We start from the raw sequence: 23,116 nt of genomic DNA, 5'->3' as shown, positions 1-23,116 counted from the left end.
ACTAGCAACAGCAATTGAAAAACAAGGATGGACCAGAAATGCAGACTTGATAATTGTCATTGTATAATAAGTAGATTAATTGTCAGTGTTCACTGTAAAGTATGACAGAAGATGAGGGTCTAATAAAGAAACCTGAAAACTAGCAATATTTAGGCAAAGACAGATAAACTCATGAGAATTCTCAAAAGATACTATGGAATGGTCAGAGAAGTAGAAAGAATGTCAGGGGAATAAAGTGTTTTTAACAGTGGTCAATTATTTCAGTTATTTAAAAAGTTCAAGGAAGTTAAGGGTGAATTAATATGAATTATATAACAGTAATAGAGATATCTCTGATGATCCAAGAAATAATGTCAATGGAATGATGGCTATGGACGTAAAGTGGAAAAGGAGTGAAAAATGACAACAGACTCCAAAAACTTGAGGGATACATAGATATAGATATAATTTCTGGAATAGACATTTTACAGAAGATTTGAGAAAAGTTTTTTGCTTTTCTCTTTTGACTTGAATTATTTTTGAAAGAGTAGAGGTGAAATAAATCAGCCAAAATGTACTGAAATTCTTCTCCCACCTGCTGCTGCTGCTGCTAAGTCGCTTCAATCGTGCCCGACTCTGTGCGACCAATGGACTGCAGCCCACCAGGCTCCTCCATCCATGGGATTTTCTAGGCAAGAGTACTGGAGTCTCCCACCTGAAATAACAACAAAAGAAAAGCAGACAGAATATATAGGATGATGGTTTGCAAGACACTGAACATCAAACACAAAAGTGTATGATTCCTGAGGCACAGGGACAAAACATATGAGATCTACTGCATCAGCTGGGAGGGACTGGGGTCAGGAGGAGAAGGGGACGACAGAGGATGGGATGGCTGGATGGCATCACCGACTCAATAGACATGAGTTTGAGTAAACTCCGGGAGTTGGTGATGGACAGGGAGGCCTGGCGTGCTGTGATTGATGGGGTCACAAAGAGACGGACATGACTGAGCAACTGAACTGAACTGAACTGATTGCCTCAGTTTCCTGCCTGGAGAGAATTTCAGGTAATGGCACAGTGAAAAGGAACCCTGACAAATCCCAGCAAACTTTCTGAGTTCAAGAGATGATGCTGAGAATCCAAGGAAAGCCAGGCAGCTACTATTTTCAAGGCAGAGTGCTGGTGAGGAGAGACCTGTATAGAGAACCGCAGAGATCTGTGGAAGATTTCCTCTGAGCTGTCAGCAGAATACTCATCTGTGAATAGGTTTGAGGAATCCACCAAAGACTAATGAAAACACCACATGGGAAGATTAGAGGGAGCTCAGTGTTCATGTGGGGTTGGGAACAGTGCTTATTCTAACCAGCCATTCTGGAAAACTATGTAATTCATGAGGTCATGACTAGAGTACCCATAAAGGCTTTACATCAGTAGTAAAGAAGAATTCATCTTAGCTCTCGTTCGATATATACTTTTTCAAAAAGCAGGATCCAAAAGAATCAAACTGTTTCCATGTTAACTTACCTATAACCAACATTTAGAGCAATGTTCAATAAGTGCTTACGAATGTTTATATGAATACAGAAATATCCACTATTCATCAACAAAAAATTCACGATGTCTGGAACCCAATAGTAAATGATTTGTATGCAAAAAGCATTAAAAATTAAGCCATAATAAGGATAAAAGTCATTAAGACAAACTGATTCAGAAATACCACAGAAGATAGAATTAATTGGTAGCTATATGTTCAAAAAGTTAAATAAAAGTTTGAGTATGATAAGTAAAGATAAGAATGATATAAAAAGAAGACCTAAATCAGACTTCTGGATATGAAACTACATGTTTTGACATGAAAATGAACTCAGTAAGCTTAAAGGCAGCTTAGACATTGCAGATTAAATATTAATAATTTTAAAACATTATGATACAAGTTACTCCAAATTATAAATGGATATTTTTAAAAGAAATAAAAGAGCATCAGTAAGCTGTAGAGGAACTTCTAGTGACCAAATACATATATAATATAAGTTCCTTAGCTAGAAAGGAGGCTAATGTTTGCAGATATTACAGGGAAAGTTTTCCCTAAAAATGACAAACTCACAGGTAGAAATATTAAGAGCAGACAGAGCAAAAGGCACATTGCATACAAAAGAGGATCAAAAATAAAGATGACAACAGATTTCTCATTTAAAATAATGAAAATGAGAAGATACAACAACTTTTTTAAACATCTGAAAGAAAAAAAAAGTCAGCCTAGAACACCATACCAAGTATATTTTGAAAATAAAAGAATTTTTAAAAAAATGTTTCAAACATATGAAAAGTGATAAATGTATTCCCTGAAATCACACACAAAAAGAAATGAATAGGAAGTCCTTTGGGAAGATGATACCACCAAATGTAAATATGGTTCTACACAAAAATAAGCAGAGCACCAGAAATAGTAACTATAATATATTAGTGAACGTATGAGGTATTTTTCTTATTATTTAAATCTATGTGAGATAATTGACTATTTAAAATAAGGCAATAACATTTTAATGAAAATAACAGTGCACTGTTGGATTTAAAACATATGGATATGTGTGTGTGATCAGTCGTGTCTGACTCATTGTGACCCCATGTAGCATGCCTGGTTTCTCTGTCCATGGGATTTTCCAGGCAATAATACTGGAGTGGGTTGCCATTTCCTACTCCAAACATACGCATATATAAGGTGTAAACCAAAAATAAATAACAACATAACATATCAACAGGAAGTGAGAAATCAAAGCATTTATTTGGAAGTTTCTTGTATTATACTTGAAGTGGTATCCTATCACTTAGAGGTAGACTGATTAAGTATATGTAACTTTAATCCCCAGAGAAAGCACTAAGATCATAAAGGACTACAACTCATAGCCAAGAAAATAAATTAAATGGAATCATAAAAATAGTTATTTCCAAAGACAGCAGAAAACAAAAAGGAAAATTGAAACAAAATGACAATAGATGCTAGACTTACACCCAAAGGTGTCAGTAATAATATTAAATTTGCATGTGTGCTAAGTTGCTTCAGTCCTGTCCAAAACTTTACAACCCTGTGGACTGCAGCCTGCCAGGCTCCTCTATCTATGGGATTCTCCAGGCAAGAATACTGTAATGGGTTGCCATGCTCTCATCCAGGGGATTTTTCCCACCCAGGGATCAAATACATGTCTTTTGTGGATCCTGCATTTCAGGTGGATTCTTTACTGCTGAGTCACTGGAGAAACCCAGTATTAAATTTCCATAGTCTAAACCCCCCAATCTAAAGGCATAGATTTTTGCGAAGAAAGGAATAACTTAAATATAAAGAAATAAGTAGTTCAAAGGCAAAGTCAGAATGGTGGTGGTTTAGTTGCTAAGTCATGTCCAACTCTTGTGACCCCATGGACTGTAGCCTGCCGGGCTCCTCTGTCCATGGGATTCTCCAGGCAAGAATACTGGAGTGGGTTGACATTTCTTTCTCCAGAGGATCTTCCCAACTCAGGGATTGAACACTGGTCTCCTGCATTGCAGGCAGATCCTTTACAAACTTAGCTACAAGGGAAGCCCAATGTTAATGTTAAAACAGATTTCAGGGAAGAGACATTTACCAGAGATAAAGCAAATCATTTCCTAATGATTAAAGAGATGAATTTATCCAGAGGATGTAATAATCCTAAATGTTCATAACATAAAAAAGGTTTATAATATGTGAAGCAAAACTGATAGATATGCAAGGAGATCATTTTGCATAGTTATTTGTAATTATAATCATATATTTTAATTTTCTATCTGGTGCTGAGTTGAGTAGAGATGAAATATTCTTTGCTACCGTCCTGCCAAGGTTGCATATACATGAGGAAAAAAATGTACCTCTAGAGTTTGAAGATGGTTTTCTTGGTACCTAGAAGTGTATTCTTTGGTATCAAACATTTAAAAAATACACAAGTACCTTAAGGACTAGGTGGTTGGGTGAACTTTAAGGATATTTGAAGGATGCTTGTCAAAGCCTCTGGAGAAGGCAATGGCACCCCACTCCAGTACTCTTGCCCGGAAAATCCCATGGACGGAGGAGCCTGGTAGGCTGCAGTCCATAGGGTCACCAAGAATCAGACACGACTGAGCGACTTCACTTTTACTTTTCACTTTTATGCATTGGAGAAGGAAATGGCAACCCACTCCAGTGTTCTTGCCTGGAGAATCCCAGGGACGGGGGAGCCTGGTGGGCTGCCGTCTATGGGGTCACACAGAGTCGGACACGACTGAAGCGACTTAGCAGCAGCAGCAGCAGTCAAAGCCTCAAGGGCCTGAAGGAATCAATTAGGAGAAGCCCGGTGATGGTAGAGACAAGATCAGTGGAGACTTCAAGGAATGTGAAGAACATGCTTTTTTAGCAGCTGTAAGTGGGATTTTCATTACACAGGGGGAGGAATTACAGAAATAACTGTCGCCTATGCTAACCGGAAGTGGCAACCCACTCCAATGTTCTTGCCTGGAGAATCCCAGAGACGCGGAGCCTGGTGGGCTGCCGTCTGTGGGATCGCGCAGAGTAGGACACGACGGAAGTGACTTAGCAGCATGCTAACTGGAAAAAGAGAAAATAAACTAAATGATTGAACTAAGGTAGAATGTTTAAAACACTACATGGGTTATTTCACTATGTTAAAATGACAGAGGAGAGAAATGAAGTGAAACTTAATTATCCCATTTTCAAGTAAAATTTATAGGAAAGAAAAAAGGAGCCAGCACTTAACTGATTATTCAAAGTAAAATTGTGTTTCACATTGCCAGGTCTTCCCATATTTTCAAATTAAGAAAGGGCTTTGGACCTAAGGTGAAATGCAGACTGGAACCTCAATATATGTTAGAAAGATGTAAGGTGCTTCCTCAGGGAACTATCCTGCTAGAAGAATATCTCTTTAAGGATCTTAAGGACATGCCTCACAAATCTCATCTCTTAAACCATAAGCCTTCAAAGAAACATAATATGTTGTTCTTAGCAGCTTTACAAGAAACTTAAGGGAAAGTATGGATTATTATTTTTTCTTTGTTTTGTTGTTTGGAGGATAATTACAATGTACTGACTTCTGCTATATGACAATTGACAGTCGTAATTATATGTATATGTGTGTGTGTGTGTTTGTGTGTGTATAAATATATATATAGGGTAGCTCAAAAGGTCAAGAACCTGCTCACAATGTGGGAGACTGAAGTTCAGTCCCTGGTTCGGGGATATCCCTGGAGGAGGGCATGGCAACCCACTCCAGTATTCTTGCCTGGAGAACACCATGGAGAGGAGATTGGTGGGCTACAGTCCATGGAGTCACAAAGAGTCGGACATGACTAGGCAACTAACACACACACACACACACACACACACACACACACACATACCCTCTCGCTTTAGAGTCCCCCTCCACCCCTCCCATCACACCTCTCCAGGTCATCACACCTCTCCAGGTCATCACAAGACAGTCAGATTGGCTCTCTGTATTATGTATCAGTTTCCCACTAGTTATCTGTTTTACACATGATAGAGTGCTGAGTCACTTCTTATGAAGTAGTTGAACTGAGAGCCTATTATACAGAGTATAGTTGGTATGGATTATCGTGATGAGATTTTTTTAGTATTGAGCTAGGTCAGACTACATGGTGGGTCAGCTTGATAAACTCTTGAGATGGGGAACCATACATGAACCTGAGAAGAATGAAGACTTCTAAACATCAGAACAGTTTATCATTTCAAATTCTTCAAAATATCTACTCAGATTAGATTTTTGTCCTCTGAGTACTCAAAATCTAGGAAGAAACACTCCTTAGATTGGATTTCACAGGGTCTTCAGGTTTTGGAGAAGGAATCAAACAAATGTCCTATCTGGCTGACCCCACTGTTGCTTCAACATTCCATTCACACAGGGCTTTTCTACAGCACTGATTTTACTCTGGAATACTCTGGTGCTGGAGAGCTGAGTTCCTGCTAGTGGTGGTGGTTTAGTTGCTAAGTCGTGTCCAACTCTTGAGACCCCATTAACTGTAGCTTGCCAGGCTCCTTTGTCCATGGGATTCTCCAGGCAAGAATACTGGCTGGAGTGGGTTGCCATTTCCTTCTCCAGGAGAGTTACTGCTGGAGAGTAACATCAGGAGAGTTACTGCTACTGTTGAATGAAACTCATTTTCCAGGGACAGTGGTTGGAGAGAAACAATACAAACCCCACCAGTTCCTTTCTTACCTTACCTTCCATAGCTTGTTTCATCCCGCAGGACAAAGCCTCTACTCTAATTTCACATACCAATTCAAAACATTTCTCAGAATTTTTCTGATTCCTCCAAGGTTTCGAGAGGGGTAGCTTGTTTAGCATCTTATTAAGATTTGAACTCTCCATGTATACTTTCTACCAAGTATTGTATTTATCAATAATTACATAATGAGACTGATTTCTCAACACTAAACCAGTCTTCTTTTTCACTTTCTTCACTTCATATGCATATGAAGAGCATATGAAGATGGTTTTTTGCAGAGTTGAGTTATAGGATTACAACCTGGTTAGAACATCTCTGAGGCTGGATTTATCTGATTCTTTTTGCATATCATGAAGATCGTTTTTGTACAGTTCTTCTGTGTATTCTTGCCACCACTTCTTAATCTCTTCTGTTTCTGTTAGGTCCGTACCATTTCTTTCCTTTATTGAGCCCATCTTTGCATGAAATGTTGCCTTGGTAGCTCTGATTTTCTTGAAGAGATCACTATTCTTTCCCAGTCTGTTGTTTTCCTCTATTTCTTTGCATTGATCATTGAGGAAGGCTTTCTTATCTCTCCTTGCTATTCTTTGGAATTCTGCATTCAAATGGGTGTATCTTTCCTTTCCTCCTTTGCTTTTCGCTTCTCTTCTTTTCACAGCTATTTGTAAGACCTCCTCAGGCAGCCATTTTGCCTTTTTGCATTTCTTTTTCATGGGGATGGTCTTGACCCCTGTCTTCTGTACAGTGTCACAACCTCCGTCCATAGTTCATCAAGCACTCTATCAGATCTAGTCCCTTAAACCTATTTCTCACTTCCTCTGTATAATCATAAGAGATTTGATTTAGGTCATACATGAATGGTCAGAAATATCAGTAATGGGAGAAATATCAATAACCTCAGATATGCAGATGACACCACCCTTATGGCAGAAAGTGAAGAAGAACTAAAGAGCCTCTTGATGAAAGTGAAAGAGGAGAGTGAAAAAGTTGGCTTAAAGCTCAACATTCAGAAAACCAAGATCATGGCATCCGGTCCCATCACGTCATGACAAATAGATGTGGAAACAGTGGCTGACTTTGTTTTTTTGGGTGCCAAAATCACTGCAGATGGTGATTGCAGCCATGAAATTAAAAGATGCTTACTCCTTGGAAGGAAAGTTATGACCAACCTAGACAGCATATTAAAAAACAGAGACATTACTTTGTCAGCAAAGGTCTGTCTAGTCAAGGCTATGGTTTTTCCAGTAGTCATGTATGGATGTGAGAGTTGAACTAAAAAGAAAGCTGAGCATCAAAGAATTGACGCTTTTGAATTGTTGTGTTGGAGAAGACTCTTGAGATTCCCCTGTACTGCAAGGAGATCCAATCAGTCCATCCTGAAGGAGATCAGTCCTGGGTGTTCATTGGAAGGACTGATGTTGAAGCTGAAACTCCAATACTTTGGTCACCTGATGCGAAGAGCTGACTGATTGGAAAAGACCCTGAGACTGGGAAAGATTGAGGTTAGGAGGAGAAGGGGACAGAGGATGAGATGGTCGGATGGCATCACCGACTCAATGGCATGAGTTTGGATAAACTCCGGCAGTTGGTGATGGACAGAGAGGCCTGGTGAGCTGCGGTTAATGGGGTTGCAAAGAGTTGGACATGGCTGAGTGACTGAACTGAACTATTCTGTATCGAGATGGTTGGTGCTGATAACATTCAATTGTCATATTTTGTTTAGAGTTTAGATCACTGATACTTAAACCTCCTGTAGCAGTTTACAGAAATATATACACATTTATTATATATATATACACACACATATATATATCAAGCATACATCTTTTTCATCTCATAGAATAAAATCTAGAATCTTATAGAAAAACCTGTGACTTTATCACTTATCCTTTTGAATGTTCATATAAATTACTTCCTGGAAAGAGGACATCTTTTGAGTTCATTTTATTCTCAAATTTAAAAGGAAGCAGTCGTGTGGAAAAAATTCCCTCATTTTCACTCTTTGTGATATTATTCCTCTCAGTTCTCCTGATGAGTTGTGAAAACTGAATAATAAGATGGGGCCATGCCATTTGAGACATACTGAAACACTATATTTGTATTTTTCAAAGATAAGTGGAAAAGGGAGTTTGTTTCTGTCTGGCTCAGCAATAAAATTGGAGTGTTAAAACGATTACTTCAAGTTCTATAATAATGATATTTCAAAGCACTTAGATATAACCATTCCATTTCAGTTTTATCCATATAAAATAAAAACCTACACTGTATCAAGTCCTAACTAACCTCATATGTCCATGGATTATATTTCTTATCCACATAAATTATAAACACTATATCCTTTCTCAGTTATGCCATCCTCATTCATTTTTTTTTCATTTATTTTTATTAGTTGGAGGCTAATTACTTCACAACATTTCAGTGGGTTTTGTCATACATTGACATGAATCAGCCATAGAGTTACACGTATTCCCCATCCCGATCCCCCCTCCCACCTCCCTCTCCACCTGATCCCTCTGGGTCTTCCCAGTGCACCAGGCCCGAGCACTCATCTCATGCATCCAACCTGGGCTGGTGATCTGTTCCACTATAGACAATATACATGCTGTTCTCTCGAAACATCCCATCCTCACCTTCTCCCACAGAGTCCAAAAGTCTGTTCTGTGTCTCTTTTTCTGTTTTGCATATAGGGTTATCGTTACCATCTTTCTAAATTCCATATATATGTGTTAGTATGCTGTAATGTTCTTTATCTTTCTGGCTTACTTCACTCTGTATAATGGGCTCCAGTTTCATCCATCTCATTAGAACTGATTCAAATGAATTCTTTTTAACAGCTGAATAATATTCCATGGTGTATATGTACCATTCATTTTTATTAGGTGTTTCTGTTACTTACCACATCTTAGTTTTGTAGTCTGCAGAAATGTAAATGGTCCTTATTTTTTCTGTGAAATCTCTGTTCACATTTCTTTACTTAGTTAAATCATACTGATGCACTCAATCTAGTATTAGAATTGGTTAGTATTTTCCTACTGTTCAGAGAAGTGTTTAGATAAAACTGGCATTGTCCTTTAGTGAGGAAAAATGTCCCATTCCAATGCAAAAGATTCTTTGTTTCTCAAGTTGATCAGTGAAATAAACCTTCTAGGGGCAAACCATGTACAGGCAGGTGTGCTGACAAGTAGGGTAGTTAAAATTTTAAGATAGTTCCTCTGAAGAATAAAAGAAATTAAAATCGTGAAGGTTACATCTGGGCATTGTAACTTTCAGGCAGATTGCACTTCTTCACATACCATTGGGAATCTAAACAGTATCATAGTGTGGAACTAAATAAACCGTTTTTTTCCTGATGTATTTTATGACCACTCTATCTACTTATTAATGCTCCCTCCTCTATAAAATTATGCAGCCTATAACAAGATATTTCAGTTTGAAACATCATCTTTGACTTTTTTCCAGTCCATAAGAGTAAACTGTATTATTCATGTGGTTTTTCCAGAATATATAACCGCAGCTGTCTTCACGTCATTGCAGCAATAGCTAAATGTTAACTGCTTAAGCATTGTGAGCCTGCATGAACACTGCTACCACTTCCCAGAGTTACTGGCACTGGAATGGAGCTGAATGTTTTCTGCCGACAATGTCTATACCTTCTTGTTCCAAGTTGACCTATTCTCTAGTACGGTATACAAAAACCTTGATGTTTAATGGACATCAGAACATTTTGACTTTTTATTCATTTAAGTATCATCTAGACTTATTACCTAAAGTACGCAAAGTTTGTACTACACTCTCATTATATTTAACAGGGTTGCAATCTAGACCTGTAAAATTTGAGGGCTCTTTTATTCAGAATATTAAACATTCACTGAATATTATACTCTATACATAGAAGTATTTATTTTAATTTTTAATCTATTGCTAGACATGTTCTAATTTTGATTGGCACTTCTTTTAGTCAGTTGGTTAGCAACTCCCGTTTCTACAATTTTGAATCTTTTTCACAATTTAGAGTTTTTCTTCTCATATAGCCCAAACTCCAGCAAAAGAATATTTCTAAATATTAAGTACTGTGGACTGCCTTTTTTAATAGGTTGCACACTATAGAAAACCACTTTTATTCAGACCATTTTGAATATTTAAATTAGGGATTATCTAAAATGTTTCAAATTGTGAACTTTCTTCTTTGGAGAGAACTGCCTCATATAATGGATTTAAACAGGTAGGTGACTAGGGTAATTCCAGTAAAGTGAATTTTCCACTTCAAAGTTTCTGTAGAATGAACTTAGTGCATTACTTTCTTATTGTATATATAACCAGTTACCACACATTTTGTGGCTTAAAACAACACTGATGTATTATCTTACAGTTCTAGAGACCAGTGTTAGAAAATGGGTCTTTCTGGGGTAAAATTGAGATGTATACCTGACTATAATCCTCCTGGAAGCTCTACTGGAGAATGTTTCCTTGCCTTTTCCAGGTTTTGGAGGCCACCTTCATTTATTGTTTCCTTGCTCTTTCCTCAAGGACCGCAGTGTAGCATCTGCAAATTTCTGTCTGATTCTCTCCTGCCCTTTTGCCTTCCTCTTTCACTTTAAAGGACTTTGTATTTATACTAATACTTGGCCCACCCAGAAAATCCATGATAACCTATTTTAAAAAATTTTTTATTTATTTTTATTGAAGTATAGTTGATTTACAATGTTGTGTTAATTTGTGGTGTACAGCAAAGGGATTCATGGATATATGTGCGTATATATCCTTTTTCATATTTTTATGATTATGATTTAATATAGTATATTGAACATATTAATAGTTTCCTGTGCTATACATTAGGTCCTTGTTGTTCATCTATTTTATATGTGGTAGTTTGAATCTGCTAATCTCAAACTCCTGATTTATCCCTCTCTCATCCCCTCCCATTTGGTAACCATAAGTTTCTTTTCTGTCTGTGACTCTGTTTATGTTTTGTAAATAAGTTCATTTGTGTCATATTTTAGATTCCAAATATAAGTGATATCATATGGTATTTGTCTTTTTCTGTCTGACTTCAGTTTGTATGATAATCTCTAGGTCCATCCATTTTGTTGCAAATGGCATTGTTTTATTCTTTTATATTAATGAGAAATATTCCATTGTATATATATGCCACATCTTTATCCATTCGTTACTGATGGACATTTGGGTTGCTTCTATGTCTTGGATATTGTTACTAGTGCTACTATAGATATTGGAGTGCATGTATCTTTTTGAATTAGAGCTTTTTTCAGATATGTGCCCAGGAGTGGGATTGCTGAATCATATGGCAACTTTGTTTTCAGTTTTTAAAGGAATTTCCATATTGTTTTCCATAATAGCTATACCAAGTTTACATTTCTACCAACAGTGTAGAAGGATTCTCTCTTTTCCACACCCTCTCCAACATTTATTATTTTATATTTGTAAATACCTAATTACAGTCTAATAAAATTATCACTTTTCTACTTTCCCTATACTGCTAGCACTCTAGAATCTGTAAAAGCTCCTTTTTGCCTTAATGTTGTCATGGAACTTTGGTTTGCATATGCTTTAAACTCTCTAAAACATTTCTATATTTGTTTTGTACATTAAACAATTATTTATCCTTATTTATCTATTAGTTTAAAATGTATTTTAATTCCATTCTGTGTTTCTGTGTTCATATTTTAGATCACGTTTTTCTTCCTGAAGAACTTGCTTTAATTTCGACTTTTATTTTTAATTATGTTCCTGACAACTTCCCCCAGTCTTTGCAAACATCTTTATTTCCCTTTTATTTTGAAAGATAAGGATATATTCACTTGTTATTAAATTCTAGGTTGGCAGTACTTATACTTTGGAAATATAAAGATGTCATTCTTCTCCCTCTGACTTCTGTCATTAGCGTTGAGAAGAAAGCTGCCATTTTATAGTTGTTTGAAGAGAAGATATCTTTCTTCTTTTAGTTGACTTTCATGATTTACTTTTTCATGCTTTGCAGCAGGTTTACTGTGAAGAACTTAGGTAAACTTTATTTTTGTATACCCTGTTAAAAGTAAAATTATTTTTTTTATTCTTGTGAGTCTTTCATAATTTTTAGAAAATGGTTAACCATTTGTCTTTGAATATTTGCATATCTGTGTTCTGTTTTTTTCCCACACTTTCCCCCAGTTCTTCAGTTTGTATTTTTTGTTGACTCTCTCCTAGGTAACTGATGTCCTATTGTAATGTGTCCATTTATAACTACCCCTAGTCTTGATTTCAGATATCATATTTTATTTTCTGTTTACAGTGCCAACTAATTTTTATGATAAATTTTAATTATTAACTTTTAATCTATTTCTCTATTTTTTCACTATTTAACATGTTAATCAGTTATTTTCAAGTACTGACTTATTAATTTGAGTATATGAATCATTGATGTAGCTGCATCTATTCTCTGTTTTTTTCCTTGATTTTTAGTCATAGTTTGTTTTTCTTAGCCTATTTAGATTTTTGTGCCAGTTAGGGTTTAATAATTCTGAGGTTCTGGATGATATTATTTTCCACTTAGTAAAGTTTACCTTTTCCTCTGTGAGTCAAAAATAGGAGAAGCTAGTCATCTAAATCCAATCAGAAATTAAGATGAGTTGGTTTTTGCTATATTTATGGCAAGAATCTGTATAACTCTGATTTGCCTTTTTTCCTAAATGTGTCTCTCCTGAGTTTTTTGATTGAGTTTTCCAAGTCAGTGTCCTTTATCCCAAAAGATTACAAGTGATTCAGTTCTGTCCATTGGAAGTTTTACTGTAACTCTCCAGTCTCCCCCCACCCCTTCTGGCTTAACCATCAAGTAGTGTTTTGAGGAAGCTGGCAATGTTTTTTAAACAAGTGCCCACTCAGTCAAGTTTTGACTTCATAAATGTCACAAGATTAAGAGTTTTTCACTCTGCTTTTTAGAAGATATGTTTTGTTTCCCCAGTACCTTATGCAGTCAGCCAGTCATATGTATCCCCTTGATTTCCAGCTTGCTGAACTACTGAAAATTTTTGCTTTCTCGTCGCCATTTCCCATCCAGATCTTAAAACTCTCTGTTTTAAGGTCTCCTGCAATTAGATTAGCTTGTCTGGAGAATCTCCCTTTTTAGTTATGATTAGTAAGTTACTTATATAGGAAACATTGTAAGCACAACATCTTATCAAAGGCACATTCAAGGGATTAAGGCATGAAACTTGGTCCATTTTGGAACTTGGCTTACCAAAATATCTACGTGTAAAAATCCCAAACCATTCATGAGTTTATTCCTAATTTATTCAGTATAATAGGCAGCAAACCATCTGAGTTTAGATCTACAAACACTGCTTATCTCGCTATCCTCTGCTTTTATTCTTTAGCTTCTGTTTGAAAAGCAGCCCTTGTGTATGGACCTTTGCTTTAGTCACAGGTGGATTCAAATGCTATCGGTTTCAGGAAGAGGCCTTCTAGACAAAACATTGCTTTTCATTCTACTTCATATGTTTTAAAAAATTAAAATATTGAGAGTTTAATTTGTACCAGATCCTCTTCTAGGTACTGAGAATAATGCAATGGATGGGCCAATAACCTACTCTCACAGAGCACAGTTGTGGGGAGGGAACCTAACATTAATATTTAAAGAAACACACTGTTAGCGATTTATACCATCTGTTATAAAATGTTTGAACTTTGTTACAATTGAACTTTAAAAGTAACACAGGAATGAGGATTAACCAAGTGCCTTGAAGAGATTTGATGGTTGAATTTTCTTATAAAGGGGCCAGGGAAAACCTAATAAAGAAGGTGACATTTGAATGACAATTAAAACCAATCTTCACTTTTGTTTTTGTCTATTTCTCTTTTTACATCTTGAATATTAGTGTTTTTTTTTTTAATTAGGGTTCCACCGCTTTTTTTTCTAATACTTTGCACAATTTGTACATGTTATATCTATGTTTCTCAAAGTTTAATCTGAAAACCAAGCATATTAGAATCACCTGGAGTACATTTTAACATGCAAATTCCAAACTGTAAATAAAAATTTGAGTCTGAATATTGGCTATTGGTATTCCCGGCTTTTAACAAGCTTCAGGCTTCAGTGCATCGGGTCTCACAGAGTTGGACAGGAGTGAAGCGACTTAGCACGCATGCATGTATGCATGTTGATGTTTATGCAAAATAAATTTGATAACTTTTTCTGTAAAAAATGATTGTCTGTCTCCAGTGTGGTTACCATAGATATGTTGGCAATACATTTGCCTCTCTACTGCCTGGTAATAAATATCTGTTAAATAAAGCTTGATCAAAGGTCTTCAAATAATCCCTGCACAATAGTGCCACCTGTGTCCTAGTCACAAATTCCAATTGATTCTACTTGGTTCCCTTTAAATTTTGTATAAATAGAGTCATCATTTAAGCATAAAATTCTTGTATATATGCATGTACATGTGTGTGAGTATATTAGTCGTCTAGTATTAAAATATTTGTCTTTATCACATAAAAATTCATTAACCAATTACATTTTAACTGCCTGCATTATTTATTGTTACACAATGCAACTTAATGAAGAACCACAAAACTGCAATAGCATAAAAATATAAACAGACCCCTCATTCCTCTCTGTAAAAATGTATTGACTTTTAAAGTAAAATTTAACCTTAGTTACTGGAACACCTAACATATCAAATATATATTTTTATATTTGATAAAACAAGTTAGATGATAATGAAATTTATGATATGGTCCTTCTCAAAAGGGGGGAAACAGAAAATGTAAGATATAAATTAATGTTATTACTGACTTGTCTCCATCACATGCACAGAGATTCCCATTAGTGAAGTACAACTTCTCTGAAATCACATCTTACACTTCACCGTGGAATTCCTTGGTTGTTCAGATGGTAAAGAGTCTGCCTGCAATGTGGGAGACCCGAGTTTGATCCCTGGGTCAGGAAGATCCCCTGGAGAAGGAAATGGCAACCCATTCCAGTATTCTTGTCTGGAAAATCCCATGGGTAGAAGAACCTGGCAGGCTACAGTCCATGGGGTTGCAAAGAATTGGACACAGCTGAGTGGCTTCACCTCACACTTCACCAGCAACATCCTCATTAGTTCTGGCTGGACTACCATAATTCATACTGACCTCCCTGGTTTCAAACTTGTGGCCTCACAGTCTCACCACCACCCTGGAACTGAAACTGAATGACCTGTTGTTGTTTTGGATCCGCCTCCCTGTAACAATCCAGTCTTCACACTGTCCTCTAAGCATTGATCTAAACTACTTCTCAGCTTCACATTCTTCCCCTCTCAAGCTGCTCCAACACAAAACTTTAGTTCCTTTAACAGCCCAGACACATCCTTACTTAACAGTCTTTGCTCTTACTTCCTATGCCTAAAATATTTTTAACGCAGCCTTCTACGTAACTCTGTCATTCACATCACTTAGATCAGCAGACTGTTCATTTACATGTAGCTGAGGGAAACAGATCAAGTAACATACCAAGTGACAGAAAATACATATGACAATTTATGACTCAGGCTAGACTAAAACTTAACTTTTCCAGACAAGTAAATGATACACTATGAGAACTTGCATCATAATATGCTAACTGATATTAATTTCAAGGTTATTTCTAATCTGAATTTATATATAACTAGGGGTATTTTATGAACAGTCTCATTTTTGTGATTGTTGTCTATAAACTTAGTTTTAATTCCACAAATAATATTTATTAATAATAATTGGAAGGAATCATAGAGATTGTTTAGGCCAATTTATTCTAAGGTTTAAAATCCACTCTAAAGCAACTACTATTGATATCTTAGAGCATATGAATACCAGCAATGATGGAAAAATCACTTCTTCATGAAGCAGCTTATTTCTTTTCTTGGAAAACCTAATGCAAAATTCTTCCTTATACTGAGGTGAATCTAAGTTGCATTTCCCTCCTGATTTTTTTTGTTGTTATTTAAGTATAACTTTCATCACTTTCATTTATAGCCACATGTATGTTATGTAAATTTGTTTTAAGACAAACTTTATTAATAATTTTAACTATAGATGAAAAATTTCTGTCTTGGCCAATTTCTGTAATAACTGTAGGAACAGTTTCAGATATATTTCTTCATTCTATATTCCCCAGGTATTGCTCACACACAGCATCAGATTATATTATCAATTCTCCAATTTAAAAAATTTTTCCTTTCTTAAAATTTTCTAGAAGATGAGATACTTTATGGAACAGAAAAAAGTTTTCTGAGCTAAGGACATTCAGGACTAAGCCAACCACAGCTGATCTCAGATGCACAAATGAACCCATATGAAATCAGCTGATCTCCTTCCAAATTAATCTATTCATAGAGTTCTGGGAGTGAGGGTATATATATATATACATGATAGTAAGTGCGTAACCAGGACACTGTTTTTGTTTATATCCTGTGAGCATATCAGCACAATTGAGGCAATAAACATATCCATCATTTCCAAAAATTTCCTCCCATTCTCTTCATTTGTAATAATGATAATAATAGTTATTATTATTAATACTTTATGATACATACACTTAATGCTACCATTTTAGCAAATTTTTAAGTATAGCATACTATACTGTTAACTATAGACACTATATGGTACAGCAAATATCTAGGACTTTGTTACCCTCCCATCATTAAAACTTTGTAACCTTTGACTAAACCTCCCATTTCCCAATTCCCCCAACCTCTGGCAATTGCCATTCTCCTCTGTGTTTCTATTTTAGATTCCTCATAGACGTGGTATGATGTAGTATTGTCTTTGTGTATCTGGCTTATCTCAGCATAAAGTTCTTCAGTTTCATTCATATTGTTACAAAAAGCAGGATTTCCTTCTTTTTGTGTGCCTAGTTGCTCAGTGGTGTTTGGCTCTTTGCGAACCCATGGACTATAGTCTACCAGGCTCCTCTGTCCATGGGGATTCTCCAGGAAAGCATACTAGAGTGGCTTGCCTTGCCCACCTCCAAGGGATCTTCCCAACCCAAGGATCGAACATAGGTCTCCTGCATTGCAGGTGGGTTATTTACCAGCTGAACTACAGGGAATTTGTATGTATATACCATATTTTCTTTATCCATTCATGTGTTCCTATAATGATTGGCTACATTGGATGTAAAGAGCATTTTTTGACAGTGTGAATTAATGATAAACTCAGCAAAAGTTGGTATTAGAGATAGAGTAATGTAATGAAGGGATGTTGATGATATACTATTCCTGGCAATATTGGAAGTAATACTTTAGCCACATGATGTGAAGAGCCGACTCGTTGAAGAAGACTCTGATTCTGAGAAAGATAAAGCCAAAAGCAGAAGAGAGCAGCAGGGATTGAGATGGTTACATAGCATCACTGTCTCAATGGACATGAATCTGAGCAAACTCCAGGAGAGAGTGGCCAGAGAAACCTGGTGTGCGATAGTCAGTGAAGTCACGAAGAGGCAGACATGACTTTGTAACTGAACAACAACAGTAATCACAGTGTCTACCTCTGATTTGGTTCAGTTCAGTTCAGTTGCTCAGTTGTGTCCAACTCTTTGTGACCCCATGAACGACAGCACACCAGGCTTCCCTGTCCATCACCAACTCTCAGAGTCTACCCAAAACCATGTCCGTTGAGTAGATGATGCCATTCAACCATCTCATCCTCTGTTGTCCCCTTCTCTTCCTGGCTTCAATCTTTCCCAGCATCAAGGTCTTTTCCAGTGAGTCAGCTCTTCATATCAGGTGGCCAAAGTATTGGAGTTTCAGCTTCAACATCAGTCCTTTCAATGAACACCCAGGACTGATCTCCTTTAGGATGGACTGGTTGGATCTCCTTGCAGTATAGGGGAATCTTAAGAGTCTTCTTCAACACCACAGTTCAAAAGCACCAATTCTTCAGCACTCAGCTTTCTTTTTAGTCCAACTCTCACATCCATACATGAATACTGGAAAATTCATAGCCTTGACTAGATGGACCTTTGTTGGCAAAGTAATGTCTCTGCTTTTTAATATGCTGTCTAGGTTGGTCATAACTTCCCTTTCAAGGAGTAAGCGTCTTTTAATTTCATGGCTGCACTCACCATAGGCAGTGATTTTGGACCCCAAATAAACAGGGTCAGCCACTATTTCCCCATCTTTCTGCCATGACGTGATGGGACCGGATGCCATGATCTTAGTTTTCTGAATGTTAAGCTTTAAGCCAACTTTTCACTGTTCGCTTTCACTTTCATCAAGAGGCTCTTTAGTTCTTCTTCACTTTCTGCCATAAGGGTGGTGTCATCTGCATATCTGAGGTTATTGGTATTTTTCCTGGCAATCTTGATTCCAGTTTGTGCTTCCTCCAACCCAGCATTTTTCATGATGTACTTTGCATATAAGTTAAATAAGTGGGGTGACAGTATACAGCCTTGACATACTCCTTTACCTATTTGGAACCAGTCTGTTGTTCCATGTCCAGTTCTAACTGTTGCTTCCTGATCTGCTTACAGGTTTCTCAAGAGGCAGGTCAGGTGGTCTGGTATGCCCTTCTCTTTCAGAATTTTCCACAGTTGATTGTGATCCACACAGTTAAAGGCTTTGGCATAGTCAGTAAAGCAGAAATAGATGTTTTTTCTGGAATTCTCTTGCTTTTTCAATGATCCAGCAAATGTTGGCAATTTAATCTCTGGTTCCTCTGCCTTTTTTAAATCCAGCTTGAACATTTGGAAGTTCACGGTTCATGTATTGCTGAAGCCTGGCCTGGAGAATTTTAAGCATTACTTTTCTAGCATGTGAGATGAGTGCAATTGTGTGGTAGTTTGAACATTCTTTGGCATTGCCTTTCTTTGGGACTGGAATGAAAACTGACCTTTTCCATTCCTGTGGCCACTTCTGAGTTTTCCATATTTGCTGGCATATTGAGTGCAGCACTTTTCACAGCATCATCTTTCAGGATTTGAAATAGCTCAACTGGAATTCCATCACCTCCACTAGCTTTGTTTGTAGTGATGCTTCATAAAGCCCACTTGACTTCACATTCTAGGATGTCTGGCTCTAGGTGAGTGATCACACCATCGTGATTATCTGGGTCATGAAGATCTTTTTTGTACAGTTCTCTATGTATTCTTGCCACCTCTTCTTAATCTCTTCTGTTTCTGTTAGGTCCATACCATTTCTGTCCTTTATTGAGCACATCTTTCCATGTTCCCTTGGTATCTCTAATTTTCTTGAAGAGATCTCTAGTCTTTCCCATTCTATTGTTTTCCTCTATTTCCCTGGGTTGGGAACATCTCCTGGAGAAGGGAGAGGTACACATTCCAGTATTCTGGCCTGGAGAATTCCATGGATTGTATAGTCCATGGGGTCGCAAAGAGTCGGACACGACTGAGTGACCTTCACTTTCACTATTCCTGTATGAGATTTGATTTATAAAATTCCCATTACTATTTTAAGAGAATAATATTACTAATTTCCTTTAATTTTAAGATTAATATTGGCTTGTACTACTTTCCCATAATGTCCTTATAAAATTTTGTGGCCAATGTGATAAATGGTTTCATAGAATGAACTAATATTTCTCACACGGTTTATTTTTCCATAGAATTTAAGTAAAATTGATTTTATTTATTTTTATGAAAAATTAGTTTATTTTTGTGTGGATCACAAGACACTGTGGAGAACTGGTAAAAAGATGGGAAGACAAGACCACCTGATCTGCCTCCTGAGAAATCTGTATTAGATCAAGAAGCAACAATTAGAACTGGACATGGAACAACAGAATGGTTCCAAATCAGGAAAGGAGTATGTCAAGGCTGTATATTGTCGCCCTGTTTATTTAACTTACTTGCAGAGTACATCATGCAAAATGCCGGGCTGGATGAAGCACAAGCTGGAATTAAGATTTCTTGCAGATATATCAATAACCTCAGATACGCAGATGACACCACCCTTATGGCAAAAAGTGAAGAAGAATTAAAGAGCTTACTGATGAAAGTGAAAGAGGAGAGTGAAAAAATTGGCTTAAAGCTCAACATTCGGAAAGGTAAAATCATGGCATCTGGTCCCATCACTTCATGGCACATACAGTGAAATACTTTGTTTTGGGGGCTACAAAATCAGTGCCTATGGTGAGTGCAGCCATGAAATTAAAAGATCTTTGCTCCTTGGAAGAAAAGTTAGGACCAACCTTCACAGCCTATTAGAAAGCAGAGACATTACTTTGCCAACAAAGGTCTGTATAGTCCAAAACTATGGTTTTTCTAGTAGTCATGTATGGATGTGTGAGTCAGACTACAAAGAAAGCTGAGCGCTGAAGAATTGATGCTCTTGAACAGTAGTGTTGAAGAAGACTCTTGAGAGTCCCTTGGACTGCAGGGAGATCCAACCAGTTAATCCTAAATGCAATCAGTCCTGAATATTCATTGGAAGGACTGATGCTGAAGCGGAAACTCCAGTACTTTGGTCATCTGATGCAAAGAACCGACTCATTGGAAAAGACCCTGACACCAGGAAACATTGAAGGTGGGAGGAGAATGGGACAACCGAGGATGAGATAGTTGAATAGCATCACCAATGCAATGGACATGAGTCTGCATAGCCTCTGGGAATTAGTGATGGACTGGGAAGCCTGGTGTGCTGCAGTCCATGGGGTTGCAAAGAGTTAGACATGACTGAGCGACTGAACTAACTGACTGACTAACAGAGTTTTAACAGTCACTATGCATTTCGTTTCACATACTTTACTGCAAATCAATATTTCAGTTATAAAGCTGACCTCAACTCTAAAAGTATACTAGTAGTATCTGTTATATTCTTAAGTACATATAATGGAAAAGGGATTAATTGAAATATAATTGACATGTAACATTATGTTCCGGTGTATAACATAATAATTTGATATTTGTGTGTATTACAAATTGGTCACCTCAGTAAGTCTTGTTAACATGCATTCCCACACAGAGTATTTTCTGAAATAAAATTTTTTTCATTGCTGTTTAATATCAGGAAAAAACGTTCTGCAATTCAATGGACCATCTCTCAACAGAGATATTTTTAATGCATTTTGAATAACTTAATTATGAATATGTCTGTAAAATATAGTTATTTTTATTTCTAATGTGAAATATTATATTATTAAAGAATCTAAAGTGCAAATTTTAATGCTATATGAACATTAACTGTAATTGGGCTAAAAAATATGTATGCTTTTGAATACTTACTCAGTTTTCTCTAACAAATAGTAATCCTGATAATCTTGACTTAGAATCAAAATGAAATCTGACACGTAAAACAATGACTATTGCTCACTATCCACTTTCTACAAAGATCAAATTTGTAGCCACTACAGTTGCTGATCTACAGTACACTGTGAAAGTAATTTAGGACAAGGAATAGGATGAGACACTTTGTAGTTTGGGAAAACAGGTCCTGAGAGATATTTCGGAAAAAGATTTTATGATTTCAGATTCTTGTATCTTAAAACTTAGAAAGGCACTGAAATCACTATTTGAGAACCCTGTTCCTTGAGAATAGTAATAACCTTCTACCAAGATGTAGCAGTGACTGCACATACTCCTTATCTAAAATCATACATATACTGGCCTCTTCCAGTACTTCTTTGGAACAGTTCATCAGAGCTATCTGGGAGGCTGTCTCCCAGACTGTAGTCCTCCGCAAGACCCTAAAGAAAACTTAACTTACAACTTTTACATTGTGTATTTTTCTTTCAGTTGACAGAATTAAATATGACTGAATAAACAACTTTTCCACAGAGAAAGTATCTACTGAAGACAATGGAAACTCCTTCTGAATTATAGAAATCTAAATTTTCACTCAGGAGTGTATTTTAAGCTGATATTTTCTTTTCTTTCTAGGTCAATCCAGCCCTGTTTGTCTCAGGAGGACTTCATAGCAATAAATTGATCTTCACAGAACCTCTTGTACACTGAAAGCATGTGTAAGTGCAATGGATTGGGGATTGCAATTCGAACCAGTTTTTTACTTTAGTTTTCTTCCATGCAGGGAGTCTAACCACCTTTGTTTTTTAAAAATCAACTTGGTAAAGCAGAATTAAGATCAACATATTGGATGCTATTATTGCTTGATCTCACTTGGAAACAAAAATGAGAATCAGTTGTTTTAAATGCAGTTATTCCTTTCAACAATTCATTTGAGCATATATAGAAAACACTTCCATACTCAGCACAAAATGACCTTTGAAGAAAGCTCTCAACATGCTGAGTAAGTGCCCCTTTCCTTAATGAGAATCAGGTAGCTAAATAATGCAGTTGACCTGAAGAAAATGACTCTGAGCTATCTAGAAATTGTGTCTCATAGAAAAGCATCTAGTTTTATTTGAGAATATAATATTAACTTTTTCCATTTGTGAAATTTCAGATTATATTTAAGAACAGACACTTTACACTTTCAGGCATATTAAAGTCTGGGACAGGTGGTATTATAATTTTATGTGCATTTTATATAAGCAGTTAATAGGCATCTGAAAAATGGATGTTTTAATTAATTTTTAGAGTTAAATTTGATTGCCTCATTCAAGCTGAAAAATTATTTTGAAGATAACTCTTCAGAATGTCTGTGCAAATCATATACAGACCATGTCCTGGCTAATTTGTTTTCATTTTTAACCACAGACCTTTCCAGTTATATCCATTAATGTTTCAGGATAATACAAGAAAGCTGAATAATTTGTTTTTGAAAATGTGAAAAAAAGTACGTAGATATCAAGTGAGAATACATGTCAAATACAAGCAATGGCTAGGATTTCTCTGGTGATCCAGTGGCTAAGACTCCACCCTCACAATTAATGCAGGGGTCCCAGATTCGATCCCTGGTCAGGGAACTAGATTCTGCATGCCACACTGAGTTTGCATGCCACAACTTAAGGTTCC

The 23,116-nt window shown here is 36.6% G+C and overlaps 1 long non-coding RNA gene across 1 annotated transcript in view; it reads left to right on the top strand.

Moving 5' to 3' along the window:
* LOC136169198 (uncharacterized) overlaps positions 1-23,116 on the top strand; it is a 290,702-nt gene that overhangs the window by 146,475 nt on the left and 121,111 nt on the right. Inside the window, exon 2 of the long non-coding RNA XR_010663398.1 lies at positions 22,082-22,164. This is a non-coding gene — a long non-coding RNA (uncharacterized lncRNA). The remainder of the gene's footprint in view (positions 1-22,081; positions 22,165-23,116) is intronic.

This window comes from Muntiacus reevesi, chromosome 1 (assembly GCF_963930625.1).
Source record: "Muntiacus reevesi chromosome 1, mMunRee1.1, whole genome shotgun sequence".
NCBI classification, from domain to species: Eukaryota; Metazoa; Chordata; class Mammalia; order Artiodactyla; family Cervidae; genus Muntiacus; species Muntiacus reevesi.
The sequence above is the reverse complement of the archived record's forward strand: the minus strand, read 5'-3'. Positions and strand labels throughout refer to the sequence as shown.